This window comes from Pelophylax lessonae (genome assembly GCF_965119305.1).
Source record: "Pelophylax lessonae genome assembly, chromosome: 6".
NCBI lineage: Eukaryota > Metazoa > Chordata > Amphibia > Anura > Ranidae > Pelophylax > Pelophylax lessonae.
Genome location: NC_138773.1, coordinates 283,057,611 through 283,073,461, shown reverse-complemented (window position 1 = coordinate 283,073,461; position 15,851 = coordinate 283,057,611).

Genomic DNA, 15,851 nt, shown 5'->3' with positions numbered 1-15,851 from the left:
CCCCTGTGTAAGAATGGTGATCAAACGGTTCTGCTATGTAGGACCGTGGATCACTGTTCTTACACATCAAGCCACAGCCATTCACAGTTAGAAACACGCCCCTAGGGACACACTTAACCCCTCCCTCTCAAAAAAGTTAACCCCTTCACTGCCAGTGTCATTTTTACAGTAACAGTGCATATGTATAGCACTGATTACTGCAGTAATGTCACTGGTAATCATAAAAGTGTCAAAAATGTCAGTCAAGGGTCCGATCTGTCCCCCCAATGTCGCAGTCCCGCAAAAAAAAAAATCGCAGATCGCCGCCATTACTCGTTAAAAAAAAAAACAAAAATGACAAACATCTTTCCCTTTGTTAGTAAACGCAATAACTTTTGCGCAAACCAATCAAAATACGTTTTTTACGATTTTTTTTACCAAAAATATGGTAAAAAAAAATTGGCCTAAAATGTTAAAAATTTTTAATTTTTACATTTTTTTTGGGAATTTCATATAAAAAATTTGAAAAATATTGTTATTTTTGCAAAATTGACGCTCTTTTTTTGTTTATAGCGCATGATCAAAAAATCACACAGGTGATCAAATACCACCAAAAGAAAGCTCTGTTTGTGGGAAAAAAAGGACGTCAAATTTGTTTAGGTACAGCGTCGCACGACCGCGCAATTGTCCGTTAAAGTCACGCAGTGCCGAATCGCAAAATAGGCCCTTGTCAGGAAGGGGGTAAAATCTTTCGGGGCTTAAGTGGTTAAATACAATTTAGTTCTGCTTTAAGACTGAATATTCAAGTTTTTGTATAAGCCCAACCGTGACCGTTTCTCTATCAATACGCCGCTCTATTACGGAGACTGATTTAAATTGTTGGCAGCTGTGTGAACGCGCAGACACGCTGGGAATTGTAGGCCTCCAGCAGCTCCAGGTTGTTCCAGTCCAGGTGACATCAAAATTGTAAAACAAATTACAGGGAAAAAAAAAATAAAACATTTTGTTGCCGTTTGCTAACCTGATCCGCCGAGTCCCCTATGCCATTAATCCTGCCAGCCGCCAGTCAAGCACGCTGACAGTAACCTCTTGTGACTTGATTTTGTTCAGGTGATAACTGTGAGAGGCTCTTTGTGAGCTGCGTGACTGCAGGCTCTGCTGGACAAGACTGATGTCTCTCTGTGACCTACTTAGTGTCCCGTTACTTTGTCATTCCGCATAGCGGAGAACGCTTCTGTCAGTCAGCAAGCCTCTCTGTTGGCTTTCATAAAGTCGCCTTAAAAAAAAAATGGATGTGTTTCCCTACAGGGCTTTGTTGAATTTGGTTTTGAAATGGATGCAGCACAAACATATTCCAATGTATTCAAACGCTGTAATATTCAAACAAAACTAGGCTAGAGATGCACAGGTGATTTTTAGTGGCTGCTAACATTTTTAGGCTACATTCACACAAGCGAATGGCACACCCTGCAAATTCCAGCTGCAAGAATATGCGTCTTTCTGCGTCTGGAATGAGAGGTGCAAATGCAATGCAAAAATGCAATTTTCCCCATGCACACGTTCCTGTTGGGTGCTGTAATGACCACAGGCTGGAAACCATAGGCAGTCAGGGGCAACGTATGTCTGACCAAAGGGCCCTGTGTGGTTTCAAAACGTTGCCGTATGTGTACTATGTGATCCAGGGCTGGCCCAAGACATTTATAAAAATAAAATGCTGCTCCCCCTACCCCCCCTAAAAAAATCACCAAAAAGCCTCCACATCCTTAATTGTATATAATGATAATTAAAACTAAAATTAAATTCATCAAGAAGTAAGATTTACATGCCACAGCATCTTGTCTATATGCAAAATTATATGATTAGGGGTGGGCTAGGGTAGTATAAGAGCAGGCTAGGGTAGAATATATACAGGCTAGGGTAGTATATGGACAGGCTAGGGTAGTATAGGGACAGGTTAGGGTAGTATATAGACAGGCTAGGGTAGTATATGGACAGGCTAGGGTAGTATAGGGGCAGGCTAGGGTAGTATAGGGGCAGGCTAGGGTAGTATATAGACAGGATAGGGTAGTATAGGGACAGGCTAGGGTAGTAAATAGACAGGCTAGGGTAGTATATGGACAGGCTAGGGTAGTATATAGACAGGCTAAGGTAGTATATTGACTGGCTAGGGCAGTATAGTGGCAGGCTAGGGTAGTATATGGACAGGCTAGGGTAGTGAAGGGGCAGGCTAGGGTAGTTTATAGACAGGCTAGGGTAGTATACGGGCAGGCTAGGGTAGTATATAGACAGGATAGGGTGTATAGGGACAGGCTAGGGTAGTATAAGGACAGGCGAGGGTAGTATATAGACAGGCTAGGGTAGTATATGGACAGGCTAGGTTAGTATATGGACAAGCTAGGGTAGTATATTGACAGGCTAGGGGAGTATATGGACAAGCTAGGGTAGTATATAGACAGGCTAGGGGAGTATATGGACAGGCTAGGGGAGTATATGGACAGGCTAGGGGAGTATATGGACAGGCTAGGGTAGTATAGGGGCAGGATATGGTAGTATATAGACAGGATAGGGTAGTATATAGACCGACTAGGGCAGTATAGGGGCAGGCTATAGTATAGGGGCTGGCAGAGCGGCCCCCGGGAACAGTTGTCACCATGACCCACAAAACAGTTGGGTAAAAAAATCTTGGGCGTCAATCTAGTGGGTAAATAGAAGAGAAGGAAAGGTGGCCGCGGTTCGATTTGTCACCCCTCTCAAAGTCCTGCCTGGGTCCTATGGGCCCAGCGGGACCCATGGTAGGGCCAGCCCTGATGTGACCACAAAAATCAAGCTTTAGACTAGGGATAGACCGATTATCGGCAAGGCTGATATATCGGCGGCAGATATGCACTTTCCCTGATATATCGGTATCGGCTCCGGAACTGGCCGATATTGCCGATATTTTTGTAACGTCATTCTGCCTTCTTAGGCCACCTTCCTCACCTTGGCAGCCTCGTCTGGAGTTGGGACTAGTCTCGCAGGAGTGTATCACAGCCATACACCCACCCACAGCAGCCCAGTGCCAGCCAGCCACCCACATCCACAGGCCCTGTACCAACCAGCCACAGGCACTGTACCAGCGAGCCAGCCAGCCACCCACAGGCCCTGTACCAGCCAGCCACCCACAGGCCCTGTACCTGCCAGCCACAGCCACTGTACCAGCCAGCCAGCCACCCACAGGCCCTGTACCAGCCAGCCACCCACAGGCCCTATGCCAGCCACCCACCCACCACAGGGTGCCAGACAGCCAACCACCCACCACAGGGTGCCAGACAGCCAGCCACCCACCACAGGGTGCCAGAGAGACAGCCACCCACAGACAGGGTGCCAGACAGCCAGCCACCCACAGGCCCTGTACCAGCCTGCTACCCACAGCCCCTGTGCCAGCCACCCACCTACCACAGGGTGTCAGCCAGCCAGCCACCCACCACATGGTGGCAGCCAGCCAGCCACCCACCACAGGGTGCCAGTCAGCCAGCCACCCACCACAGGGTGCCAGTCAGCCAGCCACCCACCACAGGGTGCCAGCCAGCCACCCACCACAGGGTGCCAGTCAGCCAGCCTCCACCACATGGTGCCAGCCAGCCAGCTACTCACCACGGGGTGCCAGTCAGCCAGCCATCCACCACAGGGTGCCAGCCACCCACCACAGGGTGCCAGCAAGCCAGCCATTGAGCATTAAACAAAAATTAACATGTTCAGTACCAGCTTTCTGGAAAAATTTTCATTATTTTTCAAAACTTTAAATGTACAAAATATCGGCTCATATCGGCCGATACCGATACGTTGTGACCAAAATATTGGTATCAGTATCGGCCCTGAAAAAACCATATCGGTCTTTCCCTACTTAAGACCCTTTTGAGGAATCCTTGGTGTGCTGATGACAGCTGCTTTCACTGTACATGTGCTTTTAGTGTGGGTTATCTGCGGTTTCCAATAGACTTTCTCTTCTGACCCATGTTTTTTGCACGTTTTCTGAAAGTCCATCAAAAGTCATGCATGCTGCATCCCTGGTGCTCTTGCAGAAAACACTTCAAAAGCACCAAACGTATTTGAAAGTCTATGGGGAAACCATGGGTAACCCTTTTATTGTGGCCAGCCTTAGGCACACCTGTGCAGTACTCATTCTGTCTAATCAGCATCTTGATATGCCACACCTGTGAGGTGGATGAATTATCTCGGCAAAGGAGAAGTGCTCACTAATGCAGATTTAGACAGATCTGTGAACAATATTTGGGAGAAATAGGCCTTTTATGTGCATAGAAAAAGTCTTAGATCTTTGAGCTCAGCTCATGAAAAATGGGCTCAAAAATAAAAGTGTTGCATTTATAATTTTGTTCAGTATTTACATATATACATACACACATATATATATATATATATATATATATATATATATATACTGTGACAGGAAGTCAGGTAAATCTGTGGATGTAGTCACAGACAGGAGATACATTTCCACCTGGTTTAGAAAATTCACCAATTACTATAGGGTGTCGGCTGAAAAGGTAACCAGGACGGCTTAAGGAAGTTGAAAGGCCTTCAGCTGTTAGGAATGAGAAAGTTAAGGCCTCTATAATTTGTCCAAAGGAAGTCTAAGGACTGACTGGAAGGGGTGCTTGGTTTATATAGGGAGCCAGGATCACATGACCCGCCACCTCCCACCAGTAGGTGGGGCTGCCAGGGGCTATAAAGGGAGGTCAGAGACCCAGCGCCATCTTGGTTTGCTTCATAGAACCTGATCTTACCAGATCTTCAACTCTCCTCTCTCCCTCTGTGTAAAACACTGTAACCGCATGGCGGCCGCCATCTTGCCATGACAGTGTGCTGCTGCAGTCCTCAGAGGTGAGGGGAGGAGAAGGAGCCACCGCAGACCCAGAGGGGGTGTCTCTGCGACCGGCAAGCACCGAGACTCTGTTGCGAGAACGCCGCAGGCGCCCAGACGCAGGTGAGTATGCGGTTTTGCTGTGACAGTGAGCATGGGAGAAGGGATGCCCCCTGAAGCTGTGTGAGCATGGGGAAGACCTCCTGGAGCGATGTGCGCTGAGGAGGGTAAAAAGTGTGAAGACTTCTCAAGGTGAGAAAATGAACTATTTCTATGTGAAGAGTGTGAAGAGAAAAACCAATGGATGTTTCTGTGCTGAGCGGCTTCCTGTTCGTTTACAAACTGAAGCAACTGTGATTCAGTTATGAATGAGCAGAGTGAGTGATCAGTATCAATCACTCACTGTATTCATTCAGGAAGTTAAGGGGCCGGTAAATGACAGGGAGATTCTGCGCCTCATGGGGTCATGAGTGTGTGCTCAGGCACACCCAGCACTCCCTGTGCGCACGCCTGTGATACTGGTGCAAAGAGCCAATGGTGTCATGAAACCTGCCTGACAGAGAACATAGAAGAAAAAAGTAAAAAAAAAAAGAAATAGAAGAAAATAGAATAAAAACACACTAGGGGACCTTTAGTGAAGAGGGGCAGCCTAGGGGGGAAGTGTGTAGCCTGATGTTGCACCTCAAAGCCAGCTTCTTCAGCAGCATAAAGAGGACCTTCTCCCCATTTTTAAAAATTAATAGTCAACAGCTACAAATACTTAAACTGCTTAAATATATATATATATATATATATATATATATATATATATATATATATACATATATACATACAACTTAAACTGCTGACTTTAAAAAATTGGGTACTTGCCAGTCTATGGATTTCAGTGCTATCTTTCTGCAGCTGACTCTTCTCACCGCCATCTTGTATTTGAAAATCTGCTGTGATTCATCCAGGAGTTTTTATTTTGTTGCATTCCGCGGGCAGTACCACCCACCAAGAATAACCCAATCCAGTGAATGCAATGTACATGGATGTGGTGCGGGCTTTTAGGGGTAAAACAGGTGGTAAGAAGGATACATATAACCTCATCACCTCCTGTCAAAAGCCCTCTGAAAATCAATCCACTACCAACTGTTCTTCATTGGGCAATGCTTGTAAAAACAAACCCTTAGAGTAGCAATCAATCGCTGAACAGATTAAACAATTGGTTCCCTGTGGTGTAGCATGTCGTAGCAATCAATTGTACACCACTGGAGCATTGTGCAATCATGAGAGATTAATTGCTACTACACTAAAGAAAGCAATTTGCTCAACCTGTTAAGCAACCCACTGCTATTATTAGCAATTAATCGTTAGCAATTCTAAGAGTAACTTAGCTATTTAAAATTGCCCCTCTATCTCTAGCCCAATACTAAAAAGGGCTGGGGGAGGTTATGGGGTCAGAAAAGGATAAAAGCTTATTTGTCATGATGGGTAACACATAGCATGTGGGGTGCTCAGGAAATTTAAATTTATGCAACTTATACTGGAAAAGTTGAACCATTTTCATGAGATCTAAACAGATTGCAAAGCTAGCCCACATTTCACAATTAGGCCTTGTTCAAACAGGGGTGTACTACAGTGTACACCCATGTGAGGGCCCCCATGTAAGGACCATGTTTGCCTGCATGGAGATGCATCCCTGTGCAGGAGTCCCACTAATGTCTATTAGGAGGGAGCAGCTGCATGGAGAGCTGCTCCCGATTTGACAGCAAATGCACAGCCACGAATGCAGAAAGTGTGTGTTCAAATTGGCAGCAGTGGTTGTCAGTGCAGACGCTATGTCCTAATAAATATTAATAGGACTCCTGCCCTGGGATGCATTGAACACCTGTGCATCCCCGTTCCGGCAAACACGACTCTCTCACAGGTGTACTGTAGTACATCTGTGTGAACAAGGCCTTAGGGATGAGATTCCGGTTTGCCGGTATACACAGTAGGTTTGCTGCAAATGCCCAGAGTTTGCCAAATTTGCAAATTAGAAATTTTTGTCTGAAAACTGCAAGTACACTAACAGAAATAAGAAACAACCTATAATGCAGAGCACAGCCTTTTCTCCTGGTTGGCTGATCTACAAAAGCCAAAGGAGCTAAAGGAATGCTCAATCCCCCTTTCTATAAAACAGTGGGCTCACAGCAGCCATTTTCTAAAAAGAGAAGTGCGGAATTTCAAAATATAAACATACATACTTACCTCGGTGGATGGAGCAATGATCCGAAGCTGCAGCTGTATCCCACCTGCTCTACACTGAGAACTGAGCAATCAAAAACTGCTGATCGCTCAGTTCTTCGGTCACTCTCAGTCACCGCTCTGTGCTCTGCTCCTCCAGTGCTCACTGGAGTGCCCAACTGTGGAGGGGGAGGGAACAGCTGGCTCAGGCTGATAAGCTGATCCAGCTGCCAGTCAGCCATCTGAGCAGATCCTTACATTATTGTCGGGATCCCTGCACAAGCTCTGCGATGTAAACTGAATCGGCTGTATCTAGGTCACAGGAGTGTAGGACTAAGTGCACTCCTGTGACCCACAAGAGAAGTATGGCCAAAAGAGCTTTGCCCATACTTCTCCTTTAATTTTGGTTCATGTCCCTGACCTAACCAGATTCCCATTCCTTTTGCTCGACAGCTACAAATGGGCAGAAATGAATAACAAGTTTTACCACCTATAGATATTCATAAGGTTCACTAGAAAATGTGCAAACATTTTGCAAATTTTGCCAAAACTGTGCACAACCAAACCCAGGGATTACCAGAAAATTTGCTAACTGTGGAAATTTTGTCAAAACTGTGCACAAACTTTTTGCCAAACTGTGCACAAACCAAACCCAGACAAATGCGCTCAACCCAGTCACAATCTCTTTTTCAGTTTTCCCATTGATAACTTTCCCTAAGCCCAGACCGATCTAAAAAGAAAAATAAACACACTACTATTTGGAAATCACAAAGTTTGCAAATTTTCCTGGATCCCTGGGTTTGGTTTGTACAGTTTTGACAAAATTTGCATAAAGTTTTCAAATTTTCCAGTGTAACTGATTTCTATAGATGGTGAATCTTCTTATTCAATTCTGCCCATTTGTAGTTTTCAAGCAAAAGGAATGGGAAGCTGGGCATGGCCAGTTTTCCCAATGGTAAAGTTATTGTAAAGTCTCGTATTTGTTTTTTTTTTTTTAAATAACAAACACTTTATACTTACCTGCTCTGTGCAGTTAGTTTTGCACACAAAGCAACACGGATCCTCCTCTTCTTGGGTCCTTCTTTGCCCCTCCCTCCTGCCGAGTGCCCCCACAGCAAGCAGCTTGCTATGGGGGCAACTGAACGGAGCTGCAGCTTTGTGTGTCCATTCAGACACGGAGCTGCCATTTAGCTCCGCCCCCTCTATCCCCTGATTGGCTAACTGAGTTTGATTGACAGCAGCGGGAGCCAATGGTGTCTCAGCCAATCAGGAGGGAGAGTCCCGGATGGCCAAGGGACTCGTGGACATCGCTGGATAGAGATTGGGCTTAGGTAAGTATTAGGAGGGTGAGGGCAGCTGTTACACAGAAAAGTTCATTTTCCCCTCACACATGGGCACATCTGTTGTGGGTGCTGTAGCGATCACCAGCTGGACACTGGATCTATCACAGGTACATACATATTCGCCAACACACCATGGATTTTGCAAAGCAGTCCGAAGAAACTTTCAATTGCAGAAAGGATCGCATCAAAAACAGTGCAACGTTTCAAAGTCACGCAGGACCCCTTCATCACATGCCTGACGCAGGGGTCCTGCGTGACTCCAAAACGTTGCACTGTTTCTGATGTGATCCTTTCTGCAATAAAAAGTTTCTTTGGACTGCTTTGCAAGATCCATGGTGTGCTGGCGAATATGTATGTATCTGTTACACACAGAATACTTTTTATCTTAATGCATAGAATTAAGATAAAAAAAAAAACTCTCTGCCTTTACAACTCCTTTACTTTTCCCTTAAAAAAGAAAATTCAGACTAATCTTAAAAGAAAAATAAGCACAGTACTATTTGTCAATCGCAAAGTTTCCACGTTTTGTGCTGATACCTGGGTTTGGTTTGTGCACAGTTTTGGCAAAATTTGCATAAAGTTTGCAAATGTTCCAGTGAACTCTACTGATTTCTTTAGAAAGTGAATCTTGTTATCCAATTTAGCCCATTTGTGGTTATCAAGTAAAAGGAACGGGAAACTGGGCATGGCCAGTTTTCCTGATGTTGAAAAATATAGGCTATGTGGGACTTTAACCACTTTACCACCGGAGGATTTTGCTGTCTTCCGTCCAGGCCACTTTTTGCGATTCGGCACTGTGCGACTTTAACTGACAATTGCGCGGTTGTGCGACGCCGTACCCAAACGAAATTTACGTCCTTTTTTTCCCACAAACAGAGCTTTCTTTTGGTGGTATTTGATCACCTGTGCGATTTTTACTTTTTGCGCTATAAACAAAAAAAGAGCGTTTATTTTGAAAAAATAACAATATTTTTCACATTTTTTTATATGAAATTCCCCCCAAAAAAAATGTAAAAATCAAATTTTTTTTAAATTTTTGCCCAATTTGTTTTCTGCTACCTATGTTTAGTAAAAAAAATCGCAATAAGCGTATTTTGATTGGTTTGCGCAAAAGTTATTGCGTTTACTAACTAAGGGAAAGATTTCTGTCATTTTTGGTGTTTTTTTTTTAACGCGTAATGGCGGTGATCTGCGATTTTTTTTGCGGGACTGCGACATTGCGGCGGACAGATCGGACCCTTGACTGACATTTTTGACACTTTTGGGGGTACCAGTGACATTTCTACAGTAATCAGTGCTATATATATGCACTGTTACTGTAAAAATGACACTGGCAGGGAAGGGGTTAATTTTATTGGAGAGGGAGGGGTTAATGTATGCCTGGTGCTTACTGACGTGTGGGGGGGAGGTGACTGTGTGACAGAAGGACAGATCGGATGTCCAGCTATGCTGAACACTCCGATCTGTCAGTCCCTGTCACTATGGAGATCCGCCTGCTGTGTTTACATACAGCGGGCGGATCTCCAGACTCGATCCCCGACGATCGGGGCAGAGCAGCGGCAATCGCCGCTGCTCCTCCGCTGGCCCGACTCCCGCTGTGAATGAACACAGCGGGAGCGAGCCTCCGGCGGCGCGCGAGCGCCGCCCACAAGGGGCGGAGTCCAGCGACGTAGGTCTACGTCGCTGGACGGGATCGCGGCACTTTGCCGCAGTAGCCTCCATGTAAGCGGAGGTAAAGTGGTTAAGTGAGTCCCACATAGCCTATATTTTTCATGTAACCAGGGATGGAGGAGCCTTGCCTACAGGCTGGTGCCTCACTTAAAGTCCCAACGTGAGATTTTCGTGCATTTTTGGTGGATGCAGTCTGATTTGACCTCAGTTTTTCATATACAGGGATAGAGACCAATAGCATGACCTGCTTGTGTCTCATTTAAAGACCCAAATATTTTATGAAATTAGGGATGGAGGCACTGTGCTTTACAGGCTAATGCCTCATATAAAGTCCCAATCTGTGTTTTTTACTGCATCTGCCAAGGTGATGGAGGTGTATGCTTCTCACTTCTCAGCTGGTCCTTTTCAGTTTGTACCATCGCTACAACATCGCTATAAGATTTTTGATATATTAGACCAGTCATAGATGGGAGCAGGTTTGGGGAGGTTTTGGGCTGCCTCCCTTCCACCTGTCTCCCATCTATCCATTAGCAGCCATGTGCTTCCATTGTGGAGACACTTAAAATAGAAAGTGTTAGGACTGCAGGTAACACAGGGTGCCGTGAAGTGGCCCTGCAGCTTACACATGCGTTTGCAAATGCATGTCAAATAACTGTTCTTTATTTATATCATGAGACAGGTCTACTTGGTTGGTGGCAGACTGGAGGGTGAGTACATCAGACTGGGGGCTGGCTGGCCTCCATGCACCTCTTTTAATCCTTTCAACTTTCAGTTTTTCTGATGTTAACTTTCCTTATCCGGACTGATCTATAAAAAAAAAAAAAATAAGCGCAGTGCTATTTGTCAATCACAACGTTTCCACGCTTTGCGGTGAAACCTGGGTTTGGTTTGTGCACAGTTTTGCATAAAGTTTGCAAATGTTCCAGTAAACTCTACTGATTTCTTTAGAAAGTGAATCTTGTTATTCAACTTTGCCCATTTGTGGCTATCAATTAAAAGGAATGGGAAGCTGGGCATGGCCAGTTTTCCCGATGTTAACTTTCCTTATCCAGACCGATCTAAAAAGAAAAATAAGCGCAGTGCTATTTGTCAATCACAACGTTTCCACGCTTTGCGGTGAAAACTGGGTTTGGTTTGTGCACAGTTTTGCATAAAGTTTGCAAATGTTCCAGTGAACTCTACTTATTTCTTTAGAAAGTGAATCTTGTTATTCAATTTTGCCAATTCGTGGTTATCAAGTAAAAGGAACGGGAAGCTGGGCATGGCCAGTTTTCCAAATGGTAACTTTCTTTATGCAGACTGATCTATAAAAAAAAAAATAAGCGCAGTGCTATTTGTCAATCACAACGTTTCCACGCTTTGCGGTGAAACCTGGGTTTGATTTGTGCACAGTTTTGCATAAAGATTGCAAATGTTCCAGTAAACTCTACTGATTTCTTTAGAAAGTGAATCTTGTTATTCAATATTGCCCATTTGTGGTTATCAAGTAAAAGGAGCGGGAAGCTGGGCATGGCCAGTTTTCCCGATGGTAACTTTCCTTATCCGGACCGATCTAAAAAGAAAAATAAGCGCAGTTCTATTTGTAAACCATCGTTCGTCATCTTAGCACACCAAATACAATCTCAAGTTCATGATTGCAATTAGCACTCTCATTAATCCTCTATGATGTTTGGGGTCACTTTCGAGACAGTGACCATCGTGGGGTATCCATCTCCCTTCGTGAGATGGCGTGCCGTGGAGCCTCGCGTCGCCTTTGTTGCGGCGGTTCAGTGAAATAATGAAAGCGCGCCTTCTCTCCAGAGATCACAGTCTTAGTTATTTATGCAAGGATCTCTGACTTTATATCTTCCATGTTTCAAGACTTCGGCTCTTGCCTCCTTGTAATATTTCAGCTTTTAAGCTGTTTCCTTGCCTCAGTGAGTTCATACACGCTACATCTGAAGGCTTTAGTACAAATTTACCTCGAATAAAGTCTTCAATTCATTTTCACGGCACCAAAAAGACAGCTTTAATAACGGCAATGACAAATAAACGAGAAATCATTTCAGGCCTTTTCACTTAACTGACAAGTAGAACACTCTTATAATGACTTGCAGGTTTTACGTTTTTTTCTTTGACCATAATAGCTTCATTTAAGAGAGTCAGCCCCTGACATTTCATCATTTATCTACATTACTTCTCATCTTCTTTCAAATAAATTATGGAATAGCAGACTGAACACATAAAAACAAAACCACTTGCTATCTGTAAACAGGAAGATAAATCGTCTTTCAGTTCTTCTTTTGTTTTATCTTTTTTTTTGCCTTTTAAGGCCATTTTATTGGTGCATCTTTTTTTTTTTTGCATGCCAATTTTTTGCATTTTTTACAGCCATCTTGTTCTGTTGCCAGTGGCTGTTGTGCATTGGAGTGTAGGTTGATGGAAAGAGGGAGAGGATAGGCTTGTTCCGTTATTGTAAGGTTGGCAAGCAAGGAGTAGATAAGGATAAATTGAGAAAATAAGTTATCTAGAAGTTCGCCATTTGTGCGCTGCGTTGGCTGTGTCCTGATCTGTCATGTCAACGCGATGACATTGACGCATCCCAAGTAATGAATGGTGGATATGGCCGTTTTGTGGTTGGCTCTCAGAGAGTTGGGAATCACTGTAATCGCGATGATTTTCGGAGGGCTGGGTAAAGAAGCCTTTTAATGGGATTTATCTTTGGAATCGTTTTTGATATAGGTTTACGGTTTCTGAAGCCAATTTTAAGGAGTTGTCAGATTGAATATTTATTCATATTAAGAAAGGTCATCTATGTTTATTTTGGAGGCACAGTGAAATAAGAAGAAAGGCCAGCAGAGAACACCATTTAGTGGTAAATACTTACAGTAGATCCAAACCCAATCATTAAAATTTCATTTAAGTTTTAAAATTTTAATTTAATCTGAATTTAAAATTTTAACAAAAAAATAAAAATAAAATCACCTGGTGGCCCTGCTAGAAAAGTCCTTATTCGGGCACTTCTTGTTACAGGGTGACAACTTTCTCCCAGTTGTGCTCCTACGTTGTCATTACATGAACCCTTAGTCAAGATTACATCATGCTCACATTCAGAGGTACACTATAGTGTCAAAAGTATTGGGACGCCTGCCTTTACACACACATGAACTTTAATGGCATCCCAGTCTTAGTCCGTAGGGTTCAATATTGAGTTGGCACACCCTTTGCAGCTATAACAGCTTCAACTCTTCTGGGAAGGCTGTCCACAAGGTTTAGGAGTCTTTCTATGGGAATGTTTGACCATTCTTCCAGAAGTGAATTTGTGAAGTCAGGCATTGATGTTAGACGAGAAGGCCTGGCTCGGAGTCTCTGCCCTAATTTATCTCAAAGGTTTTCTATCAGCTTGAGGTCACAACAGGCCAGTCAAGTTCCTCCCCCCCAAACTCGCTTATCCATGTCTTTATTGACCTTGCTTTTTGCACTGGTCCAAATCATTTGATGGAGGGGGGATTACGGTATGGGGTTGTTTTTCAGGGGCTGGGCTTGGCCCCTTAGTTCCAGTGAAGGGAACTCTTAAGGCTTTAGCATACCAAGACATTTTGGACAATTTCATGCTCCCAACTTTGTGGGAACAGTTTGGGGATGGCCTCTTCCTGTTCCAACATGACTGCGCACCAGTGCACAAATCAAGGTCAATAAAGACATGGATGAGCAAGTTTGGGGTGGAGGAACTTGACTGGCCTGCACAGAGTTGTGACCTCAACCCAATAGAACACCTTTGGAATTAATTAGACTGGAGACTGCGAGCCAGGCCTTCTCTTCCAACATCAGTGCCTGACCTCACAAATGTGCTTCTGGAAGAATGGTCAAAAATTCCCATAGACACACTCCTAAACCTTGTGGACAGCCTTCCCAGAAGAGTTTGAGCTGTTATAGCTGTAAAGGGTGGGCCAACTCAATATTGAACCCTAAGGACTAAGACTGGGATGCCATTAAAGTTTATGTGCGTGTAAAGGTAGGCATCCCAATACTTTTGACAGTACAGAGTATATTCCACCATTGAGAAAGCAGGTTTTAGGCAATACGTGTATGTAGACAGAAAGTGGTTGAAAGACATTGAGAAAGATCAGCAGAACAGTTTTTTTTTCTGTGTGAATGGGGCAAAATCAGATGTTCTCAGGCTTTATTCTCTACAGACCGAATGTGTGAATGGAGAAAATACCAGAGTATGACCACTAGAAAAGTATGCTCCTCAGCTCCATCTAGTGGCCCATTGAATGGGTTTGTGTTTGGCGGGCAGCAGGGGGTATAATCCTGCCACAGTCACGAAGCAAAGCATCGTGGCTGCAGCATGTGTACATCCCTGGCCAATGCCTCTGCAGCTAAAGATGGTAGCAGTTGGGGGGCAGTAAAAACATGCTCAACCATGGGGCTTTTCCCCTTCCCAATTTCACATGTGATTGAGCCCTCACTGCTTTAGCAGAGAACCAACAGAATAACCTCACAGCTCAAACCTTTTGTCTCAGGATCAGTCATTATAGCACACCCTGGAGCCCTCCCAAAGATGCCTCCGCTACCACATTGTATACAATAGGCACACCCCCCCCCCCCCCCCAGATCTCACAGTGGAAAAGCCAGATGAGGGTGTGCATCCAAACCTATGCAAAACCTGACTTTGAGAAAGTCTGCACAGCCAGTTCAGGAATACTTTTAATGAACAACATTCTCTCGGGTTTACAGAGAATGGTTAAAAAAAGAGAAAATATCCAGTGAGAGGCAGTTGTGTGGATGAAAATGCCTTGCTGAGGTCAGAGGTGAATGGGCAGACTGGTTCGAGATGGTGGAAAGGCAACAGTAACTCAATTAACCACTCGTTACACCCAAGGTATGCAGAATACCCTCTCTAAGTCCCGGTTCACATCAGTGTGATGTCAGACATTGCATGTGATTCGGAGCGCACTGCTCTGCAAATCACATGCGATGTCTGTGCGATGTGAATTCAGCCATGCAGATTGTATGGCTGAATTTGCATCGCATCTGGATACAACAAGCACAGTACCAGTGGCGGCTGGTGCTCCATGGGCCGGGGGGGGCGACAGACCGACCGCACCATCCCCCCCCCCCGACCACCCCAGGCCACACACCATCCCCCAACCCCCCCCCCCCCCCGGACCACAGGCAGACAGGAGACAGGGGACAGGACAGGCAGTACCCCCCCCCCCCCCCCTGCTCACTCACCCTGCCTGGATGCAGCAGCAGGTGGGGGCGGCGGCTTCAGTTTCTTCTCCCTGTCTTCTGCGTCTCCTCCCTCCTCTTCCATGCCCAATGGCATGGCTTCTCCTTTCGGCCAATCGGGAAACGGGTCTCAAAACCCGCTTCCTGCTTGGCCAGGAGGAGGATCCGTGTGACAATAGCGAATTTTCATTCGCTATTGTCACACAACTGGGTGGGCTCGGGGCGCACTGCACTCCGAGCCCACCCTTTTTTTTAGCCTGTGTGAGCCTCTGGCTCTAATCACATGGTTAAAAGAAAAGCCCCATTGAACGCCATGCGTCCAGCACCCTGAATATAGATTGGGGGCCTGGACGCATGGATGGGGGGGGGGGGTGCCCCTGTGCCCCATATGACCAGTCGCCACTGCACAGTACCCTTTTTTGGGTCCGCAGCAGAATCGGAACACCCATGCGATCCGATTCATGTCCAAACTCACAGTTGCCACTGTGATATGCAAACTGATCTGCGGGTGTCGTTAACTTTGTATTGACCCTGCAGCAGTTCACATATGGCAGTGTGAACTGCCTGTGATT